A 26,381-nucleotide genomic window follows, 5' to 3' on the forward strand; every position below is an offset into this window, starting at 1 on the left:
TATTGTTTTTTTTTTCACATTAAATATCCTTCAATACACTTTTATTATTATCAACCAAATGACATCATGAATTCAAATAAACATCAATTCTTACTCCTCAGTAGGGATGAGCTTCGTGTTCGAGTTGAACCCATGTTCGACTCGAACATCGGCTGTTCGATCGTTCGCCGAATTGCGAACGTTATGGGCCGTTCGCGCTAAATTCGTGTGGCGCGTCACGGCCCATAATTCACTGCGGCATCGCAGTGCATTGCTGGCTGATGATTGGCCAAGCATGCACTATGACCCGCATGCTTGGCCAATCACAGCGCCGTCAGTAGAGAGAGCTGTAATTGGCCAAAGCCAGGGTGGCTTTGGCCAATTATGGCTCAGGGGATTTAGTACACACCCCACACTATATAAGGCCGCCTGCACGGCGGCCCTGTGTAGTGTGTGTTCCGGTGTGCTGAGAGATAGAGAGAGAGAGAGAGACAGTGTCATTTGATTTGAGTTAGATAGATTAGGCAGAACAGTCAGTCAGTTAGCTGCACTTACAGTGTATTGTGTATATATATGCATCCCAGGTGTTGCATATATATATATACACTGTATTCAGTTTAGCTAGATCCGTTCCTGTTATCTTCTATCTAGACTATTTACATTTAATGCAGTGCGTCCTGCTCACAGTGTTCAGCTAGATCCGTTCCTGCTATTTACATTTAGTGCAGTGCGTCCTGCTCACAGTGTTCAGCTAGATCCGTTCCTGTTATCTTCTAGACTATTTACATTTAGTGCAGTGCGTCCTGCTCACAGTGTTCAGCTAGATCCGTTCCTGCAATTTACATTTAGTGCAGTGCGTCCTGCTCACAGTGTTCAGCTAGATCCGTTCCTGCTATTTACATTTAGTGCAGTGCGTCCTGCTCACAGTGTTCAGCTAGATCCGTTCCTGCTATTTACATTTAGTGCAGTGCGTTCTGCTCACAGTGTTCAGCTAGATCCGTTCCTGCTATTTACATTTAGTGCAGTGCGTCCTGCTCACAGTGTTCAGCTAGATCCGTTCCTGCTATTTACATTTAGTGCAGTGCGTCCTGCTCACAGTGTTCAGCTAGATCCGTTCCTGTTATTTACATTTAGTGCAGTGCGTCCTGCTCACAGTGTTCAGCTAGATCCGTTCCTGCTATTTACATTTAGTGCAGTGCGTCCTGCTCACAGTGTTCAGCTAGATCCGTTCCTGCTATTTACATTTAGTGCAGTGCGTCCTGCGCACAGTGTTCAGCTAGAGCCGTTCCTGCTATTTACATTTAGTGCAGTGCGTCCTGCTCACAGTGTTCAGCTAGATCCGTTCCTGTTATCTTCTAGACTATTTACATTTAGTGCAGTGCGTCCTGCTCACAGTGTTCAGCTAGATCCGTTCCTGCTATTTACATTTAGTGCAGTGCGTCCTGCTCACAGTGTTCAGCTAGATCCGTTCCTGTTATCTTCTAGACTATTTACATTTAGTGCAGTGCGTCCTGCTCACAGTGTTCAGCTAGATCCGTTCCTGTTATCTTCTAGACTATTTACATTTAGTGCAGTGCGTCCTGCTCACAGTGTTCAGCTAGATCCGTTCCTGCTATTTACATTTAGTGCAGTGCGTCCTGCTCACAGTGTTCAGCTAGATCCGTTCCTGTTATCTTCTAGACTATTTACATTTAGTGCAGTGCGTCCTGCTCACAGTGTTCAGCTAGATCCGTTCCTGTTATCTTCTAGACTATTTACATTTAGTGCAGTGCGTCCTGCTCACAGTGTTCAGCTAGATCCGTTCCTGTTATCTTCTAGACTATTTACATTTAGTGCAGTGCGTCCTGCTCACAGTGTTCAGCTAGATCCGTTCCTGTTAAATTCCTACTGACAGGCAGGCTTGTCTGGTTACAGTATATAAAGCTACCTGAAGAAAATTACAGGTGTTCTATTTGATCCTATTAGTACCACGGTCAGGCAGCTAGACTATTTACATTTAGTACAGTGCGTCCTGCTCACAGTGTTCAGCTAGATCCGTTCCTGTTATCTTCCTACTGACAGGCAGGCTTGTCTGGTTACAGTATATAAAGCTACCTGAAGAAAATTACAGGTGTTCTATTTGATCCTATTAGTACCACGGTCAGGCAGCTAGACTATTTACATTTAGTACAGTGCGTCCTGCTCACAGTGTACAGCTAGATCCGTTCCTGTTATCTTCCTACTGACAGGCAGGCTTGTCTGGTTACAGTATATAAAGCTACCTGAAGAAAATTACAGGTGTTCTATTTGATCCTATTAGTACCACGGTCAGGCAGCTAGACTATTTACATTTAGTACAGTGCGTCCTGCTCACAGTGTTCAGCTAGATCCGTTCCTGTTATCTTCCTACTGACAGGCAGGCTTGTCTGGTTACAGTATATAAAGCTACCTGAAGAAAATTACAGGTGTTCTATTTGATCCTATTAGTACCACGGTCAGGCAGCTAGACTATTTACATTTAGTACAGTGCGTCCTGCTCACAGTGTACAGCTAGATCCGTTCCTGTTATCTTCCTACTGACAGGCAGGCTTGTCTGGTTACAGTATATAAAGCTACCTGAAGAAAATTACAGGTGTTCTATTTGATCCTATTAGTACCACGGTCAGGCAGCTAGACTATTTACATTTAGTACAGTGCGTCCTGCTCACAGTGTTCAGCTAGATCCGTTCCTGTTATCTTCCTACTGACAGGCAGGCTTGTCTGGTTACAGTATATAAAGCTACTTGAAGAAAATTACAGGTGTTCTATCCCAGCTTAGTGCAGCTACAGGCCATTAGTATGTCTGGAAGGCCAAGAAGGAGAGGCAGACAGTCACAAGCCAATAAGAGAGGGCAAGCAGGCTCTGTGTCTAGTGCTGGTCGTGGAGACGGTGCATCCTCATCAGCACGTGGCCATGGGACACGCTTGGCCTTTTTTTCGGCAGCTGGCCGTGTTGAGCCGCAACATGCGGAAGACTTGGTCGAGTGGATGACCAAGCCGTCCTCATCCTCCTCATCCTCTCTCACCCATGCCCAGGGTGCTTTGTCTGGCAAAGCAGCGGCCTCTTCCCTCAGCTCAATGTCATCAGTGACTCCTTCCCTAGCTCCACCATGTCCTCATGAGGATTCCCTCGAACTGTTTGACCACAGTGTTGGGTACATGCTCCAGGAGGATGCCCAGCGTTTGGAAGGCTCTGATGACGATACTGAGCTCGATGAAGGCAGTAACATGAGCGCGGACAGAGGGGGTGCCCAAGAAGGACAGCAATCTGGCAGTCATGCTCCCCCTGCTGCAGCATACTGCCAGGTTTGCTCCAGTGATGAGGAGGGAGGGGATGATGAGGTCACTGACTCAACGTGGGTGCCTGATAGGAGAGAGGAGGAGGAGGAGGAGGAGGAGGAGGAGGCGGCAGCACATCACCAACGAGGCAGGATGCCCTCCAGGGGCCAGCCTAAGGGCAGCACATTGACTGCATCACACCCCAAAGCTCCACATGTGCAGGGCGCTGCAGTCTCTGCGCGTTATTCAAAAAGTTCTTTGGTGTGGGCCTTTTTTGAGACGAGTGCATCAGATCGCACCGCTGCTATTTGCAACATATGTCTCAAGCGTATCTCGCGTGGCCAAAACATCTCCCGCTTGGGTACCACATGCTTGACCAGACATATGTTGACCTGCCATGCAGTTCGTTGGCAAGCGTATCTAAAAGACCCACACCAAAGAACAAAGAGGATCTCTCCTTGCTCCTCATCAGCTGAGATTTCCAACCCCACTAGACCTTCAGTCCTCTCTGAGACCTGCAGTGAGAGGAATGAAGGTGTAGAATTAGGTGTGTCACAGCCAAGTACTTGTGGGCAATCTGCTTTTGGTACACCGACGTCAGATTGTACCAGGCAAATTTCCCTGCCCCAGCTGCTGCACCGCCGAAAGAAGTTTGCTCCCAGCCATCCACATGCCCAGCGGTTGAATGCTAGCTTGGCAAAATTGCTAGCACTTCAACTGCTGCCTTTTCAGTTGGTAGACTCTGCCCCCTTCCGTGAGTTTGTGGAATGTGCGGTTCCTCAGTGGCAGGTACCCAAACGCCACTTTTTCTCACGGAAGGCGATTCCGGCTCTCTACCGGCATGTGGAAGGCAATGTCCATGCCTCGCTGGACAGGGCGGTCAGCGGTAAGGTGCATATTACCGCTGACTCATGGTCCAGCAGGCATGGACAGGGACGTTACCTAAGTTTCACGGCGCATTGGGTGACTCTGCTGGCAGCTGGGAAGGATGCAGGACAAGGTGCAGTAGTGTTGGAGGTTGTTCCGCCACCACGCCTCCAAAATGCTGATTGTGACACACCTCTCTCCTCCACCCCCTCCTCTTCTTCTTCCTCCATGGCCTCTTCCTCGGAACCAGCGGTGCTCCGTAGGCGTTCAAGGGGCTACGCAAGTACGCAGGCCAAAAGATGCCATGCGGTGCTTGAGCTGGTGTGCTTGGGGGACAGGAGCCACACTGGGGCAGAGGTTCTGTCAGCTCTGCAGGGGCAGGTTCAGAGGTGGTTGACGCCACGCCAACTTAAGGCAGGAATGGTGGTTTGCGACAATGGCACCAACCTCCTCTCTGCCCTCCGACAGGGACAAATGACCCATGTGCCCTGTTTGGCTCACGTCCTTAACTTGGTGGTGCAGCGGTTCTTGGGCAGGTACCCGGGCTTACAGGATGTCCTGAGGCAGGCCAGGAAAGTCTGTGTGCATTTCCGCCGGTCATATAATGCCAGTGCTCGGCTGACGGACCTCCAAAAGGAGTTTAACCTGCCCAAGAACCGCCTAATCTGTGACATGCCCACCAGGTGGAACTCAACGTTGGCCATGCTGCAGCGGCTGCACACGCAGCAGAGGGCCATCAATGAGTACCTGTGCGACTATGGCACCAGGACAGGGTCAGGGGAGCTTGGTTTTTTTTCCCCACGCCAGTGGGCCATGATCAGGGATGCATGCACTGTCCTGTCACCATTCGAGGAGGCCACGAGGATGGTGAGCAGTGACAGTGCATGCATCAGTGACACCTGTTGGAGCACACGCTGCGTGGAATAATGGACAGGGCACTTGAGGCAGAACAGAGGCAGGAAGAGGAGGACTTCCTTAGCTCTCAAGGCCCCCTTTATCCAGACAGTGTTCCTGCGTGCCCGCCGATCACACAGGAAGAGGACGAGGAGGAAGAGGAGGAGGAGGAAGATTGTGTCAGTATGGAGGTGGAGCCTGGCACTCAGCATCAGCAGCAGTCTTTAAGGGATCAGTCCCAAGAAACACATGGACTTGTACGTGGCTGGGAGGAGGTGGCTGCGGACCATGTCGTTCTTAGTGACCCAGAGGACTCCGGACCGAATGCCTCAGCAAATCTACGCTGCATGGCCTCCCTGATCCTGCAAAGCCTGCGTAAGGATCCTCGTATTCGTGGTATCAAGGAGAAGGACCAATACTGGCTGGCAACCCTCCTTGATCCACGTTACAAGGGTAAGGTTGCGGACCTTATCTTGCCATCGCAGAGGGAGCAGAGGATGAAACATCTTCGGGAGGCCTTGCAGAAAGGTCTGTGCAACGCGTTCCCAGAGACTGGGAGGTTACAAACTCCTGTTTCTGGACAACGTGTTGCTGAGGCTTCGGTCAGTCAAAGAAGGAGCGGTGGAGAAGGTGTCCGTCTGACCAATGCGTTCAGACAATTTTTTGGTCCGCAGCCCCAAGGTATGATCGGTTCCAGCAACCATCGCCAGCGTCTGTTTTACATGGTGCAGGAATACCTAGGGGCAAGATCAGACTTGGACACCTTTCCCACCGAAAATCCTCTGGGTTACTGGGTCTTGAGGATGGATCACTGGCCAGAGCTTGCACAGTATGCAATTGAGCTACTGGCCTGTCCTGCATCCAGCGTTCTTTCGGAACGCACATTCAGTGCTGCTGGAGGCGTGGTAACCGATCACAGGGTGCGTCTGTCCACCGACTCGGTCGATCGGCTGACCTTCATAAAAATGAATGAGTCTTGGATCACCACCAGCTACCAAGCACCTGATGCTGATGTAACCGAATAATTTTTTTTGAAATCTCAGATCCCTTCAAAGACTGCCTATGCTGATGCTGAGTGACTATCCCTGAGTAATTATCCTCTTCCTCCTCAATCATCACGCTGATAGCTTGTAAGAACATTTTTGGTTCTGGGCGCCACCACCAGTGCCTAAGGCACAATTTTTCAGCCCCTGTTTAACAGGGGCGTGTAATTACAATTTTTGATGTAATACTTTGCAGCAGGGCTCGTTCCTGCATTCCAACTAGAGTGTCTGTGAGGGGTTGCAGTGTTGTGGCACCAGCACCAGTGCCTAGGGCCCAATTTTTCTGCCCCTGTCTAACAGGGGCGTGTAATTACAATTTTTGATGCAATACTTTGCAGCAGGGCTCGTTCCTGCGTTCCAACTAGAGTGTCTGTGAGGGGTTGCAGTGTTGTGGCACCAGCACCAGTGCCTAAGGCCCAATTTTTCTGCCCCTGTCTAACAGGGGCGTGTAATTACAATTTTTGATGCAATACTTTGCAGCAGGGCTCGTTCCTGCGTTCCAACTAGAGTGTCTGTGAGGGGTTGCAGTGTTGTGGCACCAGCACCAGTGCCTAAGGCCCAATTTTTCTGCCCCTGTCTAACAGGGGCGTGTAATTACAATTTTTGATGCAATACTTTGCAGCAGGGCTCGTTCCTGCGTTCCAACTAGAGTGTCTGTGAGGGGTTGCAGTGTTGTGGCACCAGCACCAGTGCCTAAGGCCCAATTTTTCTGCCCCTGTCTAACAGGGGCGTGTAATTACAATTTTTGAAGCAATAATTTGCAGCAGGGCTCGTTCCTGCGTTCCAACTAGAGTGTCTGTGAGGGGTTGCAGTGTTGTGGCACCAGCACCAGTGCCTAAGGCCTAATTTTTCAGCTCCTGTTCAACAGGGGCATGTAATTACAATTCTTGATCTACTATTTCACAGCAGGGCCCTGTGAGGGCTTACAGTGTTGTGGCCACAGCAACACCTAAGGCCCAAATTTCTGCTGAGTATATAGGGCAGGACCCTACTTTCAAACATCTAACTTACAAACGACTCCTACTTGCAAACGGAAGGAGACAACAGGAAGTGAGATGAAATCTACCCCTAGGAAGGGAAATTCTCTCCTGTAAGAGTTAATATGGGAAAACAATTTCTCCTTTCCACTGATGCTTTCCAATCCTTGTTCCACAAAAAAACCCAAATTTTCAAAAAACATTTTTCATTGGGACAAAAAAGTGAGGTGAAATCTTCTGAAGAGGAGGAAAGACAGCAAAACAAATGTCACAGGGGTGATAACCCTTCCCTATGTTTTCCAAAAAGCTTAGAAAAGATTTTTTGGCTGGAGCTAAACACGTTAAAAATGTTCAAAATTACAAACAGATTCTACTTAACAACAAACCTACAGTCCCTGTCTTGTTTGCACCGCCTGTATACTGCTGTTCAGAGTATATAGGGCCTGGTGGCCCCACACCTTTCCTTATTTTAATTTGGGTGCGGGGTTCCCCTTAATATCCATACAAGACCCAAAGGGCCTGGTAATGGACTGGGGGGTACCCATGCCGTTTGTCTCACTGATTTTCATCCATATTGCCATGACCCGACATGACATTAAACCCGCAAGCAGTTTTAAATGAGATTTTTTCCTTTAAAAATGACATTTGGTGCAGGGACTGTTCTAAACATGGGAAACACGCGTCACTTTACAGGCATACTATAGACACCCCCCAGGTACGATATTTAAAGGAATATTTCACTTTTTTTTTTTTACTTTAAGCATCATTAAAATCACTGCTCCCGAAAAAACGGCCGTTTTTAAAAGTTTTTTTTGCATTGATACATGTCCCCTGGGGTAGGACCCGGGTCCCCAAACCCTTTTTAGGACAATACCATGCAAATTAGCCTTTAAAATTAGCACTTTTGATTTCGAACGTACGAGTCCCATAGACGTCAATGGGGTTCTAACGTTAGTGCGAACTTTCGGTCCGTTCGTGGGTTCTGGTGCGAACCGAACCGGGGGGTGTTCGGCTCATCCCTACTCCTCAGTTTTTGGAACTCGAGCAGCAGTACCTCATATTTTACATAGAAAATAAACAGTCCCCCCAGAATTCCAGGGTGACCCAACCACATAAAAGTGCTCGCGACTGGGGTGGGAGGAAGCTTTGTTCTTCTAAACCTTTATTAGGGAATATATGGGGGTACCCTAAACCTACCTGGAACTATCACTAACTGCTCGTTTTTTTCAATGAGTTTTATCTATATTGTCAAGACCTGACAATTCATTACAGCCGCAACCAGTTTTAAATTACTGTTTTCCTTTAGAAATGTCATTTTGCTGTGGTACTGTTCTAAACATGGGTAAACTGCGCCACTTTACAGGCATACTATAATCACCACCAAGACACAATATTTAAAGGAATATTTAATTTTTATTTTTTCAGGACCCGGGTCCCAAACACTTTTTATGACAATAACTTGCATATAAGCCTTTAAAATTAACATTTTTGATTTTTCATGTCCGTCTCCACCGTAACGGTGTTTGTGTGTTCGTCCAAATTTTTTGCCTGTTCGCAAGTTCTGGAGCGAACTGAACCAGGGGAGTTCGGCTCATCCTTAATCACTTCCTCTGCCTGTGTTTACATTACACAGGCAGAGGAGGCTCTTTCATTTGTCAGAACCGATCAGCAGGTCCAGGCCTGGACCTGAAGATTGATCGGTTCTGTAGCGAATCCGATCGCCGACAGTATATGTGTGGTGGGCGGTCCAGAACTGGTTAAACTTGGACAATAAACCTAGAACCTGATTGGTTACTATGCACAGCTGCCATTACTATGCACAGACCCGTTTTAATAAAATCTCCCTATTGCTATCTTCCTTCTAAGCTATCTCTTGTAAACTATAAATTGTCCCTCCCCATGTAATGAAATTAATAGAAGAAGACACATTTGCAGTCCAAATCAGGAGAGCAGCCTGCGTATTAACCATGGCTTTCTTCATAGCTACAGTGGAAGGGGTATTACCACCCTAGGAAAGACAGTGGGATTCACAGGTTTACCAGGGGAACATAAATGGAATACAGGCTGAAAAAATTAACTTTAATGGCATCCCAATCTTAGTACGAAGGGTTCAATATTGGGTTGGCCCACCCTTTGCAGCTATAACAGCTTCAACTCTTCTGGGAAGGCTGTCCACAAGGTTTAGGAGTGTGTCTATGGGAATGTTGGACATTTCTTACAGAAGCACATTTGTGAGGTCAGGCACTGATGTTGGATGAGAAGGCCTGGCTCGCAATTTCCGCACTAATTCATTCAAAAGGTGTTCTATCAGGTTTAGGTCTGGACTCTGTGCAGGCCAGTCAAGTTCTTCCATCCCAAACTCGCTCATCCATGTCTCCTGGAACAGTAGTTAAACATTCCCATTGACACACTCCTAAACCTTGTGGACAGCTTTCCCAGAAGAGTTCAAACTGTTATAGCTGCAAAGGGTAGGACAACTCAATATTGATCCCTATGGACTAAGACTGGGATGCCATTAAAGTTAATGTGCGTGTAATTTTGGTTATATATATATATATATCTATATATATATATAGATATATATATATATATATATATATACGTGTATATACAGTATCTCTCAAAAGTGAGTACACCCCTCACATTTTTGTAAATAGTTTATTATATCTTTTCATGTGACAACACTCACTACTTTACATTGTAGCAAAGTGTAATTTCTTCAGTGTTATCACATGAAAAGATATAATAAAATATTTACAAAAACATGAGGGGTGTACTCACTTTTGTGAGATACTGTCTATATCTATGTTAATATATATATATATATATATATATATATATATATATATATATATATATATATATATAATTTTTTTTTTTATAACATAGATCTCATGTCATTATAGTATAGCAAAATAAAGTCTGACCTAAATTTGTTTTATAGTTTGAAAGAGAGAGAAGTTTATAGCATTTACCTCTTCCTGTCCCCATGCCACCAGTGCAAAAAATGGCAGGACAGCAGGTGAGGGTAAAGCCTGGTACATACCATGAGTTTTTTTTCTGTATAACCCATCTGGTTGAACGAAAAAAAACTGTCAGCTTTGGTCAGATCCGACGTTAGTACAGTTATCTGCCCCGCTGAGCTATTGTGTTCTGACAGGGGGATGGCCCCCCCACCAGAACACTTTGATCAGTCCTCTCCGCTATTGGCTTCTGGTTTACCAGAATGCTCATCCAACAGAATGTCGGCATTCGGCCTGTGTATACGGAGCTTCAAATTCTAAAGGACACAGAGACTGATAGCATTCTACCAGAGATTTTAGCTCCTGCCCAATCTAAATGAGGTTTTTGGCTGAAACTGAGCTTTCATTTTCAGTTTTGAAAATGATGTATAAAAACTAACAGACAATATTTGCCTATAGCGTTATGCACCATTCACTTTGGCAATAGGTTAAAAAATACTTATCTCAGAATGATTCATGTTCCCGAATTAGTGGAACTTTTTTTGCTACCTGTAACTCTTCAAGTTATCCACATGAGGGAGACTCTATACCATATTATTATTATTTCTTTGGCGACCAATGAAGGTCCAGAAAATTAAACTTCACCATAATGTATGCATATTAAAAGTTTAAGTTTTTATTTAAATCTTATTCATTTTGAAAGCCATAAATGTTATCTATTTATAGCAGCCTTTGCTGTCTTTGATTTCTACATTTTCTGAATTACAGACCTAAAACAAGCATGCAGTCAGTGAAGAGTCATTGTAAAATGAAAACACCAGATTTATATATTTTTAAAGGTCAGTGACACAGACATCACTGAAGCCAGAGTATCAGCATGCTAGTCAGGCAAAAAGCATTTCAAGGAGAGGTCAGAATTAACAGCATAGAAATTCCTCATGGTACAAAGTTTTGTTTCATTTAAGGCTGGGTTCACACTAGAACACGCAGCGGCTCACAGCAGGAGTCCTGTGCGTCTCCATTCACCGTTTCAGGTCTGATTTTAGCCTGAATTTTTGGCTGAATTCAGACCTGATATGGACCAAAAGACGCACAGGACTCCTGCTGCAATTCGCACCAGAGCCGCTATGGAGATGTGTAAACCGGCTCCATAGAGAGCCGGTCACAATCTCCTGCTATGCGAATTGGATGTGGGGAAACTTCTAATTTACAATAGTGTGAACCCAGCCTTAAGCTCGACTCCAATCAAATCTTTACACTTTAGGCTTGGACTGATCAAGCTGATTAGAGCCAGTCGTGTTTTCATTTCTGTCTGTGTCTCTTTTTGAGACATCTACCCTTAAAGGGGTAATTTCATTTAGATCACAATAGAAATCTAATGGAAGTTCTAACCCTTCCCAAAGGTAGTGTTTACTTATGTAGCAAGGATAACTAAACTGGAATAGACTGCAGCTTACCAGTCCTTAAAGCAGAATGTACACTAAACTGCACATGCACAGTTCAGTATATATTCTGTCCCTCTACCAGTGTGCCAGTATGACTGCACTCCCACACATGTGACACCATCCTGTGTTGGCCGATCACAATGGGTGAAGACAAGCACCCGGAAGAACAAGGAGAGAAAATGCTGGCGTTAGCAAAGTACATTGTGGGCAACAGTTTTGCAAGGGTTAAAGTGATAGTAAAGGTTTGTTTTTTGGGGGTTAAAATAACAAACATGTTATACTTAGCACAGAGCGGCCCCGATCCAGCTCTTCTGGGGTCCCCCTCCTGGCTCCTCCTCTTCTCGAGTGCCCAAACGGAGAGCCGCTTTCCATGGGGGCACTCGTGCAGGTGCGCCCCCGAGTCCTGCTGCTGCATCCATTGACACAGACAGCAGGACTCGGCCCCGCCCCCGGCTCCCGTGTCACTGGATTTGATTGACAGCAGCAGGAGCCAGTTCTCAAATGAATAGTTAAAGGAGGTTTAAAGTTTCAAGATTTTTCAATGCATTGGTGAAAAACCTTTTGTGGTGCAGCTGCTATCAATCTATCCAATGAGGACCCAAGACAGCGGCTGGAGCTGTTGTGCTTGTTCTCGCTGCTTGATAGATCAGGCTCAAGTAAGTAAAAGGGGGGCTCTGGGGGGCAGCTGCACCACAAAAGGTTTTTCACCAATGCATTGAAAAACCTTGAGACTTTAAACCCCCTTTAACTATTCATTTCTGTCTAGGAGAACTGGTAAAGCAGAGCTAGACTGGTCCCTGCAGCCTCTTATTTCCTATGCATTGGCAGTCTAAGGTCCACTGACATTATCAAAACCAATGCAGGGACAATAGCCCTTCACTGGAGGATGCCAAGGGACACACCACTGCTGGAGCAGGTGGAAGCACCAATCAGGTAAGTAAAAAGTCCCATAAGCAGAAAGGAAAAGTTAACCCTTGCAGTGCAAGCACAGCTTCATTGCAAAGGAGGGATTTCAGGTTTTCTGGAGTCAGCCTTAAATGTAAAGGGCAGTTTTACTTTTAGGGTTTAATAGTACTTTGAATAATATTTTAAATGATGTATGGCAAAATAAGGTTAACAACCTCACATCCCCCTCCTTCACTCTATGGTAATCTTAGTCTAGATTCTGGCCAGTAGAAACTGACAGTGATATCCAGCATCAAATGAGTCAATGTATTTTATGGCCCAGAGTCTTGGAAAACCATATTGAATTCAGAAAGAAAGAAAGCCACAACCTTTGGGTGAGGCCTGAGGTTTATTATCCTAAAAGTTCACAATCACATTTTTTTCCTATTGTGGTTTTGATGTTTAATCTGCTGACCGCCAACATCTGCAGCATAATAGTGAGTTAAAACTACCCAGAAGCCCTTGCTGACAGAGAAGACAAAGTTTATTCAAGACATAGGGCAAAAGAGAATTATATATAAAAAAAATGGTTAGTTAAACCCACAAGTGCTTTTTTTTCACCACTACTATTCCTGTATAGCGGCTTTTTAATTTACAAATGCAGAAACTTAGAAATCAAATGAAAGGTATAACACTGGAAAAGATAAAAAAAGAAAAGAAGATTTGAAAAATAAAAAGTGCATTTTATATACAACTATATAGATCAGACCAAAAGGAGGGACAAATAAGGAGGAAAGAGGGACTTTGTTCCAAATCATGAACAGTCCCTCCAAATCAGGGACAGTTGGGAGAAATGTAATTACTATATATATTTATAGGTCTAGTCTGTGTTTTAAAATGGCAATTACATTGTTTTTTTTTTGTTGTTGTAACATATTCATTTTTTTTTTTTACTCCAGTCATTAGGGGCCACCGGCTGAAAATACATTCAGATGCCTTCAGTGAATCCCAATAATTGAAATACTGTAAGTGTGCTTCTTTTTTGTGAAAGGAAAGCTATAGATGGACAAATACTTCTCCAAGAGTGATGGATTAGGGAAAATATGTGCTCATCCTTGCATGGTGATGCAAAGCATCAGATCCTTTCACTTCCCAACAGAATAGTGAAGAATAAGGACTAGCTAGTTCAAAATCTCCCAAGGCTCTGTCTCAAGCATGGAGTATTTGTATGGCAAAGCTGGCTATAGATGGGTAATTTACCCCTGCACAAATGAGGTGGATAGCGGAATTCCCCCCTCAAAGACATTGGCAAGACAAACCCAAGCGGAAAGAACTACTGTCAAAATACACTGATCAGCAGCAGTAGGCACCGATCGATAACATTTTACCAACTTGTTCACTTGGCAGAAGTTGATCAGATGATTGACTTCTGTCAAACAGGGACAGCGACACACTGATCAAAATTTGTCTGGTCCCTGCCGAATTTCAATCCACCTATGGCCAGCTTGAGGCTTTCCAGTTAGAGAGGGTCTTACTTACTGCCATTTTAGAGACTTCTTTGATAGTAACACACTGCCATGTGCTGAAGAAATTGTTATGTTAGATATTGGTTCCGAAGGTAGATGTCTACCTCAAAACTTTTTTTTCCAGTTTCGGATAGAGTTGGGATAGAGTCTTTCTTTGGTTGTATTGCTCTATGTTTCCCCCTCCAGGTCCACCTTAAACGGGAACAGAGGGGAGATAAACACAGACAGCGATATAAAGAAAATCTTTTTAGTAGGGTATTGATTTTTTTTTTTTAACATGGATTTTTCAGCACTTCTTGTCCCGACTACTGGTACCACTTTGGAAGTGAGTTAAAATAACCCCAATGTGGACACAGACAGCAACTACAACCTGGTAGAGGTTCTAACCTTTAATAACAATATCAAAGTTTAACACTGGGCATTGTTACTGAAGATGCAGAACTCTATTTGCCCACCCACAAGATGGCAGTGTTTACTACTTTGTCTTGCCATCGCTCTAATACAAGTGCCCAGAGCAATCTGGATGATGTAGTCTCAAAAGAGGACCTTGCATACTGTGAAGCTGAAGTCACAACTACAAGGCCCACAAGTACCAGCAAAAGGGAGGGATGATATAAATCAAAAAGCCCAGGAAGGAGCCAGGTATTTGGAGAGAGACACGTCAACTGGAAAGGTGTGTGACCGTGCTGTCATGCTGTTTAGGACCAGGCCAAGTCAGACTGCATTCTACAGGACTAGTAATAATTTACTGTAATGTAAATAAAAGAAGTGACACTCACAAGATAATGAAGTTAAAAAGCACTCAGTAAATTAGTGGTCTTCTGCTCTGTACTGGGTGCGATGTTGCTTCTGGAATGGTGCTGTTGGCCTGGCTTCTAGGTATCTCAGAGACACTTGAGAGGTGGAGATGATGTCACTATCAGGTGCAAGGTCAATGGACGTGGCACGCATTTAGAGCATGCATGATCCTTCCTACGCTTCCGTTCGATCCCAACCTGCACCCACTTGTTACCGACCTTTGGCTTATGTACCGACTACACTTCCACTTAATCCCTAACTGGTACATCTATTACCGCACCCCAGCTTGCTTACCTCCTGGTGAGGCAATCCTGAGGACTGTGACCTGGCACTAGCATGCAGCAAAACCTATCCACCCATCTTAGGAATTTTGGAAGACTGGCTAGTGCTTAGACCCCTTGCCTCGGGTGAACCCACATCATCCACCAGGGAAATCTGTCCATGCATTTATTATGCTGGTTTCTGTGTGAGCCTTGCTACTGGCTTCCAAGCCTGATCCTGATCAAGACAGGACCCCATTACTGTAAAATGGCCAATTTATGGCCTTCTTACAATAGCTTATCTCCTATTGAACTTGTTTGCAGTCCACTCGGTGCTCTCTGTGAAAATCCTATTTACATAATCAACAGTAATAGGATATTACATAGGCATTGGGCATATCTTACCAAGGGGTCCTTAGAAACAAACAGAACATGTCCCATCCATCAGCTTATGACATTTAGACTCAGGCAAGGTTAATGCCTCTAGGGTGCTATGAGCGCTATTGCCTTTGGTAAATAAAGCTTATTATAAATAATGTTCATATGTTCACTTGATGCTGTAGTACAAAAGTCATAAAGCAGGATTTTTTTTCCTGCCTCAGACAGTAGAATGTGCATTTTATTTTAAGGCCTGATTGTTCCTAACTGGGCCATCACATGAAATATTGATTTTATTTTAGCTAATATGATATGATGACTGTGGCTGCTCTAGAAAATGGCTAATGGCTTTTGTAGTATAGGATGTGTGTCTGCCTTAGTTTAAACATTAAAATTCCTATCAGAGTCATGACTTCTATTCTTGATAGATTCAAATATGATGGCTCAGCTAGGAATAATCCATTTTTCCAGCATTCCACTGACCCAGTGACACTTCTGTAAAAAGGTTAATCCTTACTATGGCCTGTAGTGTCCTCAATAAGATTTAATCTCCCATGTTTTTGCAAATTGAAACCAAAAGGAAACCATGCAAAATCTACTCCTATATAGGAAGGAAAATCTTGTTCCTGTGATAAAATTGTATACAGTAAAAGGGCTATGCATGTACTGTATAGTAAACACAGTCCATAAATTAATAGCAGAAATAGCACAGCTTTAAAGAGACAATACAAAATAATATGGTTAGGCCAAGTACCAGATGATAAAAGATTTTATATTTCTACGCTCATGATGCCTAAAAAACTTTAAGGGTTAAACTTGAGTTCTACCTTAAGTAGCAACACAGAGGCCTTGTTTGAGATGTTATCCAGAAAGAGTACAGTTGCTCTGCTAGCCACAGCAGTAGCTGATGAATGTAAAGACAGGTCAGGAACACCTTGCCAGACATGTCAGTGACAAAATAATACAAATTTATGGGTATGAATAGCCATGTGTGCCCAAAAGAATGATAGAGGCATTGCGACCCATAGAAGTTTTTGGGTGTTGGACTGGTTGTGCCTAGAAGTGTTGATGGCTACTATAATAGCAAATCTGCTGGTTCTTTTTATGCATATTGTGGTATTGGGGTGATTATGCTCTTATGGTAGGTGCTTTTCCAATGAGTTGCATCAGTCCAAACTGTACTTTAGGACATGGTAGCCCACTTTTATTGAACAAAACAGAAATTTCACATAAACATCAATTCCACCAATTCAACATGAATAGTCAACTGCAAAATACAGAGCGATCTAGCTTCCTTGTCAGCCGTGCCAATGCTCTTCTTACCAGTCACTCTGACTGTGTTGCCCAGATCTACTGGTCCTGTCACCTTGCTTTGTGCACTGATGCGCAGTCATGTTGTAGTCATGTTGTTCACTTTTCTCTGGAACTAATGAGCTAAGACCAACCCCTGAAAAACAACCCCACACCATAACTCCACCTCCACAAAATGATTTGGACCAGTGAACAAAGCAAGGTCCATAAAGACATGGATGAGTGAGTTTGGGGAAGAGGAACTTGACTGGCCTGTACAGAGTCCTGACCTCAACCCGATAGAACACCTTGGGGATGAATTAGAGCTGAGACTGCAAGCCAGGCCAGTGCCTGACCTCACAAATGTGCTTCTAGAAGAATGGTCAAACATTCCCATAGGCACACTCCTAAACCTTGTAGACAGCCTTCCCAGAAGAATTGAAGCTGTTATAGCTGCAAACGGTGGGCCAACTCAATATTGAACCATACGGACTAGGACAGGGATGCCACTAAAGTTTATGTGTGTGTACAGTGAGGGAAAAAAGTATTTGATCCCCTGCTAATTTTGTACATTTGCCCACTAACAAAGAAATAATCAGTCTATAATTTTAATGGTAGGTTTATCTTAAAAGTGAGACACAGAATAACAACAAAAATATCTGGAAAAAAAGCATTTAAAAAAAAAGTTATAAATTGATTTGCATTTTAATGAGTGAAATAAGTATTTGACTCATTCGCAAAACATGACTTGGTACTTGGTGGCAAAACCCTTGTTGGCAATCACAAAGGTCAGACGTTTCTTGTGGTCGGCAACCAGGTTTGCACACATCTCAGGAGGGGTTTTTGTCCCACTCCTGTTTGCAGATCCTCTCCAAGTCATTAAGGTTTTGAGGCTGACATTTGCTAACTCGAACCTTCAGCTCCCTCCACACATTTTCTATGGGATTAAGGTCTGGATACTGGCTAGGCCACTCCAGGACCCTAATGTGCTTCTTCTTGAGCCACTCCTTTGTTGCCTTGGCTGTGTGTTTTGGGTAATTTTTAGCCATCCACAACCCATTTTCAATGCCCTGGCTGAAAGAAGGAGGTTCTCACCCAAGATTTGATGGTACATGGCCCCATCTATTGTCCCTTTGATGCGGTGAAGTTGTCCTGTCCCACTAGCAGAAAAACACCCCCAAAACATAATGTTTCCATCTCCATGTTTGATGGTGGGGATGGAGTTCTTGAGGTCATAGGCAGCATTCCTCCTGCTCCAAACACTGTTGAGTTGATGCCAAAGAGCTTAATTTTGGTCTCATCTGACCACAACATTTTCACCCAGTTCTCCTCTGAATCATTCAGATGTTCATTAGCAAACTTCAGATGGGCCTGTACATGTGCTTTCTTGAGCAGGGGTACCTTGCGGGTGCTTCAGGATTTCAGTCCTTCACGGCGTAGTGTGTTACCAATTGTTTTCTTGGTGACTATGGTCCCAGCTGCCTTGAGATCATTGACAAGATTCTCCCGTGTAGTTCTGTGCTAATTTCTCACCGTTCTCATGATCATTGAAACTCTACGAGGTGAGATCTTGCATGGAGCCCCAGACCAAGGGAGATTGACAGTTATTCTGTGTTTCTTCCATTTGCGAATAATAGCACCAACTGTTGACACCCTCTCACCAAGCTGCTTGGCGATGGTCTTGTAGCCCATTATAGCCTTGTGTAGGTCTACAGCCTTGTATCTGACATCCTTGGACAGCTCTGTGGTCTTGGTCTTGGTGGAGAAATTGGAACCTGATTGATTGCTTCTGTGGACAGGTGTCTTTTATACAGGTAACAGATTAAGAGCACTCCCTTTAACAGAGTGCTCCTAATCTCAGCTTGTTACCTGTGTAGGAGACACTTGGCACCCAGAAATCTTGCTGATTGATAGGGGATCAAATACTTATTTCACTCATTAAAATGCAAATCAATGTATAACTTTTTTGAAATGTTTTTCTGGATATTGTTGTTGTTATTCTGTCTCTCACTGTTAAAATAAACCTACCGTTAAAATTATAGACTGATCATTTCTTTGTCAGTGGGCAAACATAAAAAATCAGCAGGGGATTGGATCAAATACTTTTGTACCTCACTGTAAAGGCAAGTGTCCCAATACTTTTGGTAATATAGTGTATATTCCCTACTGTAGCATCTTTTTCAGCAGCTTCCTATTTTTTTCTGAATGTTATGGCTGTACTGAAAAAAGGGAGTGTCTTATCCACTTGTCTGTGGTACAGCTGATTTCCAGCCGGCTAATATATACCGGATACACTCGCATTTTATAAACAAGTCTGCAGTTCATATGACAGGCGATCATAAAATAGGGAAGAGACTGAAATAATTTGAAGAGCATTACACACACACACACATAAACCACAGTGTTTCCGTTTCCCCTGAAGTCAGCAATAAAATCAATTTATATATTCCCAGAAAATCTGCCCACTGACTTCCTCCTAAAACCTCTGCACTATGCAGGCTGTTCAGGAAATAGTTCACAAATTCCAAATGATTTGCCTGATTCATCCTGGACTGACTTAGAGGTGGACTGACTAGGCAGAGGAAAGAAAGCCATTGTAGGGAGAACTGAATTTTTCTGAATGTGCTTTCTAACCATGTGTGACTATTAAAGGGTAAGATTTTTGGGTCCGTTTTAGTTATATTTTTTCTAAGTTTATAGGTTTTAAGTTGTTGTTTTATATACCTATAAATAATATTTGTTTAAAAATAAATATTTAAAGGATTCTTAGGGCACCATGGGTTGCCTAAAGAGTGAACACAGCAGAAGTTGCTTGTCTTAAGGCTGAAGTTGTTTGCTTATGGGACAACAATTAAATTGCTAGAGATGGCCTGGACGTTCGCCTGCTGCAGAGCGCCCCATAATGCACTACGCAGTGCATTGACGGCTGCTGATTGGCCAAAACATGCACCTAACCTGCACCTAACCTGTATGCTTTGGCCAATCAGAGCGAAGTGCTGTGAAAGCCATGATTGGCCAAAAGCAGGGTGCCTTTGGCTAATTAAGGCTCAGGGGCTAAGTCCATGCCCCACACTATATAAGGCTGCTTATATGGCAACCATATGTAGTGTGTTATAGTGGATAGATGATTAGGCAGGTTAGTTAGCGGATTGAGTGTGCAGTCGTCAGTGTAGAATATATAATACAATGCAGTCAGTGTAGAATATATAATACAGTACAGTCAGTGTAGTGTATATATTATAATGCAGTCAGTGTAGAATTTATAATACAGTGCAGTCAGTGTAGTGTATATAGTGCAGTGCAGAGTATATAGTGCAGTGCAGAGTATATAATACAGTGTATTAAGTGGTTAAGGGGAACCCTATGACAGAATTAAGAAAAAAAAACAGCATGGGGTCCCCCAAAATCCATACCAGGCCCTTGGGGTCTGGTATAGATTTTAAGGGGAACTCCACGCCAAAATGTTAAAAAAAGAATGGCATGGGGTCCCCCTCAAAATCCATACCAGACCCTTATCCGAGGATGTAGCCTGGCAGGCCAGGAAAGTGGGGGACGAGTGAGCAGCCCCCCCTTCTGAATCATACCAGGCCACTTGCCCTCAACATAGGAAGGGTGCTTTTGGGGTGCCTCCCAATGCACCTTGTCCCCATGTTGATGGGGACAAGGGCCTCTTCCTGACAACTCTGTCCAGTGGTGGTCGTGGTCTGCAGACGGGGGGCTTATTGGAATCTGGAAGCCCCCTTTAACAAGGGGGCCCCCAGATCCCGCCCCCCCCTATGTGAATGGGTATCGGGTGCATCATAACCCTAACCATTCACCAAAAAAGTGTCAAAAAGTAAAAACCACAAGAGACAGTTTTGGACAAATCCTTTATTAAAAAAAAAAAGTGTCCCGTGATGTAAATCCACCGTCAATCACGCTGCCCGACAGACCGTAAAATGAAAATGCTCTGCCTCCATGGGAGGCCTCCCAACGACTGCTCTCTTTGCTCATGTGACTCCACATGAAGTAGGAATAACTGCAGTAGGGAAAAAAATTACAGCAGCTGTCTAAAATCAAAAACAAAAAAATAGTTTAGCCTGGAGTTCGGCTTTGAAACTATACTTTTGTAGAGTAAAAAGCAATTAAAGCGGTAGTAAACCCCGCTTTGTGATTTTTACCTACAGGTAAGGCTTACCTGTAGGTAAAATGAATATCTCCTAAACGTGCACCGTTTAGGAGATATTCACCCTGAATGGAGTCGGTGATGTCACCAGCTCATGCGCTCTGTAGGTCCGGCTTACCTTGTATGCTAGTATACAGGTGCATACTAGCACATTATGCTATTGCCTTGTGGGTGTTTTTTATTTTTTAACCAGTCGTGGTTTACTACCGCTCTACCCCAAATAAGATATCCTTTTTTTTAATATAATTTTTTTTATAATAAGCATGTTAGTTACTGATATTTGGCTATACACTGAGACTGAATCAAGGAGACTATAATATATGTGATAGATCATCACTACAGCAGTTATTTTAGGTTCTCATCTGGTGCTAACTGTCATGGAATAACTGGCTAAGATGGTTGGATGAGTACCCATGATAAATTCAATCATTTGGAACCACTTTTCTGGTATGTCCATTTCCTTCCTTGTTATATACGTTTTCTGTATGATACTACCTTATGCTGCTATAAACTCAACATCATTTGTTTCTATTTTAGGTTATTTATCTAAGTACTGGCCCCAAAGAAATGTATGATCTATTGCTAAGCTTCCAGCAACAAAGCCCGCCTGGTGTTCTTTTCCACATGTGCACTTATAGGATTAGAAATTTGCATGCATAGTTTAGCAGGAATTTTCCTCCATAGTCTCTACATTATAGAAGTCTCTTTTTTTAATTGTGCCTAGACAAGGCTGTTAACATATTGGTAACAAGTAGTAAAAGAGCATTACTTTCAGAGGACTCCCAGGGTGTCCTGAAACTCAGGGTGGTCAATTCAATATATATATATTATGCCTTCTAAACCTTGTTGTCTTATTGTTGTCCTTTCTATACTATTGCATAGTTGCCAATAGTCCCGAATTTCCCGGGACATTCCCGGGATTTGGACTCTTTTCCCGATTTTAGTTTTTCCCGGGACATGTCCTGGGAAATCATTTTTTTTCCGTTTTTTTTTTTCTTCTCCGCCGCTATAATGTCTCTATCGGCCGCTATTTTCCAGAGGACCGGGCGGGCTCAAGCTACAATGGAAAGAGAGCTGCGGCGCCGCCCCCGGAGGGATGCATGATCATCTCGTGCCTGTTCACACAGCTGCCTAAACATTGATCAGCTCTGTGTTTGAGCTGAGCTCAGGCTCAGCATTGGGCAGCGGCAGGTGAGGTGTCCTGTGATTGGCCGAGCAGGTCATGTGCAGGACGGACGGAGGACATGAGGGAACTGGTCACATGTGGATGCAGGGCTGAACTGTGTCTGTGGGTAATCACGCCAGCCCTGCTTGCTCCTGGAGTTCTAACTAGTGTTGTGTGCCTCTGCTTCCTGAGGTTGGTCTCTCTCATCTGCTCTGTCAGCCGCCCCCCCTCCCCTCTGTCAGACCCCCCTCCTCCCAGCCTTACATGTTCATATATACAGGAGGACTACAAGTAGCTGGGACATGAGAGGCTGAGACTTGTAGTCCTCCTAGTAGCTGAGGCATGGGAGGCTGGGACTTCTAGTCCTACTAGTAGCTGGGACATGGGAGGCTGGGACTTGTAGTCCTCCTAGTAGCTGGGACATGGGAGGCTGGGACTTGTAGTCCTCCTAGTAGCTAAGGCATGGGAGGCTAGGACTTGTAGTTCACCTCATAGTTGGGACATGAGAGGCTGGGACTTCTAGTCCTCCTATTAGCTGGGACATGGGAGGCTGGGACTTGTAGTTCTGCTCGTAGCTGAGACATGAGAAGTTGGGACTTGTAGTCCTCCTAGTAGCTGGGACATGAGAGGCTGGGACTTGTAGTCCTCCTAGTAGCTGAGGTATGGGAGGCTGGGACTTGTAGTTCACCTCATAGCTGGGACATGAGAGGCTGGGACTTGTAGTTCTGCTCGTAGCTGAGACATGAGAAGTTGGGACTTGTAGTCCTCCTAGTAGCTGGGACATGAGAGGCTGGGACTTGTAGTCCTCCTAGTAGCTGGGAAATGGGAGGCTGGGACTTGTAGTTCTCCCTGTAGCTGGGACATGAGAGGCTGGGACTTGTAGTCCTCCTAGTAGCTGGTACATGAGAGGCTGGGACTTGTAGTTCACCTCGTAGCTGGGACATGAGAGGCTGGGACTTGTAGTCCTCCTAGTAGCTGGGACATGAGAAGCTGGGACTTGTAGTTCTTCTCGTAGCTGGGACATGAGAGGCTGGGACTTGTAGTCCTCCTAGTAGCTGAGGCATGGGAGGCTGGGACTTGTTGTTCTCCTCGGAGCTGGGACATGAGAGGCTGGGACTTGTAGTCCTCCTAGTAGCTGGGACATGAGAGGCTGGGACTTGTAGTTCACCTCGTAGCTGGGACATGAGAGGCTGGGACTTGTAGTCCTCCTAGTAGCTGGGACATGGGAGGCTGGGAGTTGTACTTGTAGTCCTCCTGTACTGGGGGGCATGGTATGGTAGGCTGGGACTGGTAGTCCTCCTGTATTGTGGGACATGAAAGGCTGTTACATATAGTCCTCCTGTAATGTCAGACCCCCCTCTTCTGTCAGACCCCCCTCTTTCATTTCTCTCCTCCCCCCTTTCTCTCACCCCCCTCACTACTGCCTCTCTCTCACCTCCCTCTTTCCCTCCTCAGGCTGTACGGGGTCCCAATAATTTCTAACAGCAGCCCTGTGAGTGAGTGCACCAGTTTGGATGTTTCTTGACCTACCCCCTGTCATAGAGGCTCTATGACAGAGGGTAGGTCAGTGTGGAGTGCAGGGGTCCCTCTATGACAGGGGGTAGGTCAGTGTGGAGTGCAGGGGTCCCTCTATGACAGGGGGTAGGTCAGTGTGGAGTGCAGGGGTCCCTCTATGACAGGGGGTAGGTCAGTGTGGAGTGTAGGGGTCCCTCTATGACAGGGGGTAGGGCAGTGTGGAGTGTAGGGGTCCCTCTATGACAGGGGGTAGGGCAGTGTGGAGTGTAGGGGTCCCTCTATGACAGGCGGTAGGGCAGTGTGGAGTGTAGGGGTCCCTCTGGGACCTACCCTCTGTCATAGAGGGTCCCCTAAAGTCCACACTGACCACCTGTCATAGAGGGACCCCCACACTCACCTACCCCCTATCATAGAGGGACCCCTACACTGCAACACTGCATACTGACCGACCTGAGATGTAAGGAAGCACTCCGCTGGGGACACCCGAGATGTAAGGAGGGAATCTGCTGGGGACACCTGATGGCATCTGGTGGCAGGCGACGTGACAAGTGACACACTTGGGGCTCCCACTGGTTTTGCATTATGGTGAGTTGAACTATTTAATTTTTTATGTAATAATGATAATAATGCGCTTCTATCATCCTGACACCATAACAACCATTGTGAAGGGATGATTAAAGCGCTAACACCAGGTGTTTGGAGTATCTTTATTTGCTGATTGTTAAACTTTCTGAAATACACATATTTGTAGTGTGGTGTAAGATCTGGGCCTGCTGTCCCTCCATCCCTTTCTTTCCCTTTGTTTCTACCTCCATCCCTCGTTCATCACAGACTCTAACCACACCCCCTTCGAGTCACGCCCTTCAAGCCACGCCCACTATTTCACGTAAACCACGCTCAAATTTTTGGCGTGGCACGCATTTTTTGTTTTCTATACCACGCCTACTTATGCATGCCCCGCCCCCTTATTATAATGCAACTCCACCTACAGCCAAAAAAGTGTCACTAAAATTTTTATTTCAATGTTGGCAACTATGCTATTGGTCACTGAGATTTGCCATCATTATCAATGACCTATTGGTGACTTGTTTGGGGAGATGTTCTATCACTTCCTGTCCATGTGACACTTACACAAGAAATGTGGAGTGTGGTCCTGTGTTCCTAGCCAGTGTTTTAATGTACTGTGTGAGGGGCTTTTACTAAGAGAAGACATGGATCCTAGTCCCTGCTTTGCAGAGATACAAGATCCATATCTTTCCGATGACCGCCATTCTGCCTCTGTGCTGGACGATTGGCGGGTACTGGCGGACATAGGGTTTGCGGTACCCTCAGATCAGCTGCTGCTGAAACCGGAAGTGTTGGATCACGTACTAAGTATGTGATCTGGCATAGCAGTGCCACCTTCCTGCCCTATATGTAAGGTGGGCAAGTGGTTAAGATAGCAAGCATAATGTCTATCCTTCTGTATCCTATTTTGACTCAAAAATGACTGGTCTACTTTAAGACATGAAGAACAACTTGCTTCTCCCTACCTTCAGATCCCATCCCAGAGACAAGACCTTGTTCCTAGCATGTATCTCTTTGATAATGTAATTTATCTCTCTGATCCATACAATCAAATCAATAGAGCAGTGACAACATCATCTAGATAATTGAGGGTTTCAATTTAACATTACACAAAAGTGCACAAATTATAATGTGCATTAAGACAGGAATTGAATTAAGGGCAGCATGCAGTGCTGTGAATATGAACCGTTCTTGTCCAAACTGGGTCCAGTGTGAAAAATAATATTCCATCGAAAATAGTCATTTGCTCTCCAGAACTATTTCACATCCGAAATTCTAATGGAAAGATGTACTAAAATACATAAGGCTCCATTTACACTTGGCGATTTCAATCGCCACGATTCTGCCCGCTATTCCAAATCACGGCAAAACGCGTGACGCGTTTGCGATACCATTACTTCTTAATGGCACCCCAATCACGATGCGATTTTGCTGCAATTGTTAAGCGATAATTTGTGCTGCAATCACGGAAAAACGCAATGCGCAATGTTGTTGCCCAAAAAAATACAAGCCAAGCTTGAGCGACAAGCATCGCGCATTGCGATTTTGCCACGATTGCTGCAAATCTACTTACAACTGATAATGAAGATCTGCCTGCACAATACAAACAGGGTTATTTAAGGCAAACACAGCTGCCCAACTGCCTTATAAACAAAGAGAACTAGTAGGATTTTACAGGGTTGAAGGTTCTAGAATAGAGCACATAAAACCGTAAGCTGCATTTTTAAAATATGTTTTAATCAGCCTGATTGGCTGAGACACAGCAGCGGCGCCATTAGTTCCCGCTGCTGTCAAAGTAATTTAGCCAATGAGAAGAGAGAGGCGTTAGCTTTAAGTTAAAGCAGGGGTTCCCAACCGCTCTTCCGCAGGCCTCTGATGTGGCCGCCACCTCCTGCTTTGAGATGGTGGGTCGGCAAGCCCAGATCGCAGTTCCCGACCCACCATCTCCGAGCATCAGTGTGAAGAATGGAGCCGGCGCTAGAGAACGCAGAGCCGATGCTTCCTGTATAGCGCCAGGTCCTGTCACAGGCTGATACCAAATGTACTCCGTCTAGGGTTGCCACCTGTCCAGTTTTGACCTGGACAGCCCGGGTTTTGACACATGTGCCTGGGTTTCAACCCGCCCGAAACCCGGACACATATAGCAACTGTTCAACCATCCTCTGGTCCCGGCCTAGGGTTGCCACCTGTCCGGTTTTGACCTGGACAGCCCGGGTTTTGACACATGTGCCCGAGTTTCAACCTGTCCGAAACCTGGACACATATAGCAACTGTTCAACCATCCTCTGGCACCGGCCGCAACATCTAGAGCGGCGCATCCCGATTCCTGTGCCCGCCGCCATCAATGTACACTGTCACACTGTGCGA

Source organism: Aquarana catesbeiana, linkage group LG03, assembly GCF_042186555.1.
Source record: "Aquarana catesbeiana isolate 2022-GZ linkage group LG03, ASM4218655v1, whole genome shotgun sequence".
NCBI classification, from domain to species: Eukaryota; Metazoa; Chordata; class Amphibia; order Anura; family Ranidae; genus Aquarana; species Aquarana catesbeiana.